Here is a 6,288-nt window from a genome sequence, read left to right as displayed (position 1 = left end):
AAACACACAGTATGTCATTTCTGCCACTAGGGGTCTCTCAGTCAAAACAATGACAAAAGTTTGATGGCGTTGAAAAGCAGTGCAGGAAACGGCAATGAGCAATCCTGATCCATTTGTGATAAATACACACAATGAAAGAAAAACAAAAGACAACACACTGGCCAAGTCGTAGTCGAGTGTTTCCTTCCTCACTCTGATGTTTCATAGAGAGTTTGTCCTGGAAGTTATCGCATACACAGGTAAAGCAGATGAAAATGGGACCGAAATGGAACCTTGAAGAGGAAACTGGAAACGTTTCGGCTGACGAGGTGACACTTTGAGAAAGTATATAACATTAATCTCGTTGATGTCAGATATTTTAATGCAGGAATGTGACATAGTATGTCTTTAAGCCTGTGATATCGGTGTCAGGCACAGAAAAAGCACTTTTGAGCCATCCATAGTCTCCCATATGGGCAGCATGTCTTCTTGAGCTTGCTGTGGTTTTGCACTGTAATCAGAACAAGCTACAGTGCCTGCTGCATGCATGACTCTCCATTGTTATCGCACACAGTCATCACTCCTGTTAATCATTAGAAAACAGGCGGGGGTGGGCACGGGATTAAAATTTAAAGACAGGGGAAAAGTCCCCGCTCTCCGCTGTTTCTGTGGCGAGGAAGCGATGCGTAAAGATCCGCGCAGCTCGGCACCCCGCGTGCATTGGTTGCACTTATCTGAGTTTACAAACCAGCGCGTTACTAGGTGTGAAAAATCTGCAAGCAATTTGCGGTGGTTGCATGCTAACGTGCCTGAGGTGGGCCGTGTGGGGGGGCGACCAGCCGAGGAAGAGGCACGCACGCCACATTCCAGTCCCACAAAAGGGCCTCTGCCGTCTGGCTGCACTGCAAAACAGACCGGGGCCCTCACCAACCTCTGCAGCTACAGCTACTAAACTGAAAAACCATAGCCGGCCGCCATGGTGAGCTCTTTTTACGGCGCGCTGGTTAATGTAGAGGCCTGCATGGTTTCAGCAGGTACAAACTCATCTTACATCAAAATGAAACCGCTGACATGAAGTCACATGAGAGGTTCTGTGCGCTCAAAATGAAGGAAATAAAAAAAAGAAAGAAGACACCCTATTTATAAGTGTTCTAATAGCAGAGCGATCAAAGTGCGGCGGAATTACAATTCTGCCGCAGGCCATTCTGTTTTTTTCTCTCTTTATTTTTTTGATGCGTTGAAGCGATTTTACATAAAACAATATTTGTCCGCGCTCGAGGAGATTCAAGACGTGTCGGGACGTGCAGATGTCCTCAGATGAAGATAGAATTGATGAGTGGGGGGGTGGAACGAGCGGAGGAGCACACTGAACTTCAATCTGAACCCAAAAGCAGCATGTGGTGATCACGCTGTCCATTGAACTGGAGAACGACGCAGCTGATGAAACGCTCTCAACTCACCACCATACCTCACGCCACATACTACTTTTATTCTGCAAGCACACACACACACACACACACGCGATCCTTCCCTTCTTCTCTCAACCTAGAAAGAATGTGCAGCGAGATGAAGGAGCCGCCCTGCGTCTTAGTGACGTGTGTGTGTGTGTGTGTGTGTGCACGTGAGCGACTGGCCATGCTGAGGCAGGCCGACTCAGCACCACACCAGCCATGACTGAGAGGTTTTTTTCAGTGTGCCAGCCAACAGACGTCCGCTGCTCACGCTGCTGCTGCTGCCAGTGCACACTGAGGAACACTGATTCCACTCTCAGTGCGTTCATCGCGATGAGGTTAAGGGCCGAAACCGTGTGTGTTTTGCCTTCATCGCACGGAGCTATTTTGTCCCTTTGAGGCGCCCTTACTTCTTGTCAAGCTATTGCAGCTGCAATCGTGAAAAAAAAAAAAATGACTCGTCGTCCAAAATCAGTCAAAGTCATAGTATAGTATGTCGTCCAATACGCTTCTGAATTAGTTTTTTTTTTTTTTTAACTAAGTAAAAAGTTCAAATGTCCCTGAAGCACATCATGGAGTTGGAGCTACCACCTACGAGCTGCAGCTGATTAGATGGATGCTAACGGGCACAGGCAGCGCACCATTTTGGAGCGTGCAAATCGCCACAGACCCGCGGATTAAGCTAAATCAAAAAATAAATAATTAGAGCGCTCGCGGAATCCGTGGCGACTAACTGCAGACTATAGAGATGCAACTATTACCCAATTGCATTATTAACCATGGTTACAAAATGTCACAGCTCTGCAACCGTAAAGACTCGGCTACACGGAGTATTTCTGGATATTTTTGTGCAGAAATATTTCCTCTGAACAACAGCAGCATGTGACAAATGGCAAAGTTATATGGACTACACTAAAATACACTTTAACAGATTAAAAGAATCGACATATCTTTAGATATCGTAATAGTGTTTATCTTAAGTTACTTGGTTTTATTTTGTGCACGTTTGCACATGTGTTTTAAAAGTAAGTATGAACACAAATTAACACTAGACCACTTTTGTGACTTTACTGCCCTCTAAGGTTTAAGAAAAGCGAAGAAAATTTGTTGTAAATAACACAACTAATAATTAATGTTATTTATAGTGTTACATTTGTATCAATACTAGTCAAGCTCGGGATACTCCACAGCTTCATGGCTACATTATGTAAACCAGGGTTTCTCAATCCTGGTCCAAATAAACAGGTTTCTGCAGAGCCTGCTGATGAGCTGACCATTTGAATCAGGCGCGTTGGAGCAGGGAAACTGCAGGGCCGTGGGCTCCACGGGACCAGGACTGAGAAACCCTGATCTAAACAATGGCAGAGAGACCGAGTGTTCCAAGCTTTGTTTCCACCCAGAAAAAGCCTTATGTCATCGGCATTGGAGCAAACTCAAAGAATGACGAGGGGGTTACTCAAGAAGACGGATATCCAATCTGCACAACTTGCCAAAAGCTAAAGTCACTGCTCAGAGATCCAACACCTCATCTTCAACATCACCATCTGGCTGCACTTGATCAAGTGAAGGTGATGTTTATTGTGAAAGTGAAGTTTGGTGCGACAGTGAATCAAATGTGAACGCGTTACTTACAGTCAACGTAGACACGATGAGACTTAACTGTCGGTTTTTAAACGTGACGGAAAAAAAAGCTGTTCGTTGACAGCCGTTATTTAAAGTAGTAAATACACCAGATTACCATCATTTCACCAAACTACAAAGATAATGAGGTTTGGTGGAGTAGACAAACAAAGAAGAAGCAGCCAGCTTTCAGTGGTGGTGGTTGGCTGGTGGCGGGTGTTAATTTTGTGCCCTAGTAAAAAAGCAGCTCTGTGATCAGTAAACAAACGGCGTTTGGCCTGCAACAAAGAAACTCACTTAACAAATTCATTCTCTTTGATCCCGCGTTCCTGTTTTTGGTTTTGATGGAAGCTAAAATAAAAGTGAGCTGTCATTGGAACAGTAGCCTATATAAGCTATAAGCTTCCCTCCACGTTTGATGTCGACAACGTCGTTGACACGACAGAGAACCACATGCACACGGGCTCATCAAAGCACTTCCACTGAAGAACGTTAGAACATCAACGCGGCCTGAAATGAAAAGAAGCTCCAGGTTCATGTGTTAACTTGCCGCGTAACAAAGCTGCAGGGCTTTACTTTTGCTCTCAAAGAGGAAAAGAGTGAAATGCTGAAGTCTGCGTTTCACCCACGTCCAGAAGAGGAAAGTGAGCTGAAACAAAGCAGCGGCGGCGCCGAGCATGTTCACCTGTGCTGCCAGACCTTTTTTTTAATAGCTTCTGCTTCATATTTGACCGACATTGTAGTGACTCGTTAAGAGTTTGTCTCCGCCCCTCTCTCACCAGGCGCACAATGTCAGGATTCACACTCGCGTCCGAGGGTGTTAGTCTTTTAAAATAAGTTTAAAAGTACACCTTCATTCCCCCGGGAGCAAATGTCAAACTTCATTTCTCAAACATTCACCGTGGTAATTACGTATTTTCACGCCGCGTCCTTTTTTCCGTACTCTGTCAAAGTGATCCATTCACACAGTCGAGGATGAAAATGTCACAGTCCTGTGCAAAAATGGATTCCCAAGTCTGAGCTAAACACACGCCGATGCCTTCGACCCAAGTTCTGACGTTTTATAGTAAATAACAAATGTGGACTTTGTTCAAGTGCAGTCGAGCGACAAAAAGAGGCAACACTGTAACCAGCGTCGGAAGAAACCCTCATGATTTCTGTAACTCGCTCTGTTCAGCCTCGTATTAACTTCAGACTTCTTCTTTTTTTTCCCTATAAAAAGATCTATAAATGTTCACCAGGAACAAAGAGTTATAACGACAGCAACGTCTCATGGTTCCGACATGAAGATGGAGAAAACAGCCCATTGAACCGCTGCGTGTGATTTAATAATTGCTAATGAAAATGGTCGATTGTTGGCTTTTATCTACAGGATGTTAAAACACTAACATTACGGGTGTTTGTGGCTCCGTATCCTGAGCTCCTCCAACCAGATGAGCACAGACAGACGCACCCGCTTCATACACGACACACGACCCGAGGCAATCTCTCCATCTCTGACACACGCTCCGCCCATTTTTTTTTATACCAAAGCTGAATTTGCGATCTTTCCATCAAAGTTACGCAGGAGTCGTGTTTTCTCTCGACTCACTTGAGTTATTATTGACCAATAATGTCACAGACTATTGTCTTTAAAATACTCTTTAATGCTACTTTTCACTAATAATTCACACCACATTTATTCGACAGCTGCAGTAAATAGCTTTTCAGATGAATCTTATTTTTTACATTGAAAAATGCAATGCATTGTTAACGATTAGCAGAGACTTTTGTGGTCTATAAAAATCAGCGACAGTGGCTGCAACCAATTACCACTGTCCTAACGCATCAATGATCTAATTGTGTAAAATGCGGCGATAAATCACTCGTTGGATTTCTTCTGTAGAAATTGGACAAATGCATCTGCATTTTCAATGAATTTTAGCGTGGTTTAGTACTTTTACTAAAGCCCACGAGTTATGATTATGATTATTATCATTATTTAAGTATTAAGTGTTAAGTAAAACACTTTAGCATTAGTATTGGTTACTTTAGTATTGGTTAAGAGTAAGGATTGAAATAACTGTGTCAAATTAAAAAGGAAACCTTCACTCGGGCTCGTATCACTAAGTAAACAGTAATTAATTAGCTCCCACAGAGCCCCAAATTAAAAGGGTTATCATGGTTTGTGGTCGCAGTGAGTTTACAGGCAACACATGGTCATAATGACTTGGGCTTGACCAAGGATGTGAGTGAGTGTCAATGGAGTCTGGGCCAGAAATAGTCGTGGCGTTGACTCTTTCCTGCCATGACGTCAGAGCAGAACCACAGCAGGAGCCGTCAGAGGTGAGACAGTCAAAAAACACGTTCACATGCACGGTTAAATCACACTAGTCTTATCTGGGGTTAAGTCAGGGGCGGGGGCTGCGGCACAGGCGGGTTAACTTGGTGCGGTCTCTGGTCCGACTGAAACGTGCCGTGCTGTTGCATTGTCTGGCTGGGATTGTCTGACTTTGAGAAATACCAGTTTCACAAACACGTATTTTAGGAGTTCGGTGTCGTCGGATTACCGCCATCGGTCCGAAACTTCCCCCGCCGCGCTGATTACACGCGGCGTAAACCCGGAGACGTTCTTGCGTGTGCACGGCGACGACGACAATCACAGAAAAAAAGTCCCTCCTGGAAAGTAAAGCCCACTACTAATGCAGTGTTGAACACTTTGCAATCAGACAAATAAAGGGGCAATCTAGCACACAATCAAACCAGAGATTTAGGCTGCTTTCCTGCCAACAGTGAGGGACCTCCTCTTTCTGAACAAGGGATGCACTATTGACTACACCCCCCCCCTCTGTCTCTCTCTCTCTCTCTCTCCAGTCTTCCCTCTCTGCCAGTCTGAAAGGCGTGATGCCAACCTTTTCCACCATTGGGCATGCTGCCCTGCCCTTTATGCAAATGCTTTGCCGATGCATCCCAAACTCACAACCCCCACTGTCTCACCCTCCACGTCTGTGCACATCCCCGTTATGGCCTCCTGCCTATAGCCTATACTCTCCTTTTTTTTTTTTTCATACATTTCCATTAGAACTCGCCAAGTCAGCGCGCTTAAGCCGTAGCCATAAGTTATTAATTAAACCCTGATGATGTGAGTGACGTCCCGCCCGCCTGTACGGATCCTAGAAAGGAGCGAAAACCTCGGCAGCCTCTAGGCCTGTACTTTGTTTCGTAGCCGCTGTGGACAAAAAAAGGAACCGACCAGGGG

This window comes from Solea senegalensis, linkage group LG19 (assembly GCF_019176455.1).
Source record: "Solea senegalensis isolate Sse05_10M linkage group LG19, IFAPA_SoseM_1, whole genome shotgun sequence".
Classification (NCBI taxonomy): Eukaryota; Metazoa; Chordata; class Actinopteri; order Pleuronectiformes; family Soleidae; genus Solea; species Solea senegalensis.
The sequence above is the reverse complement of the archived record's forward strand: the minus strand, read 5'-3'. Positions refer to the sequence as shown.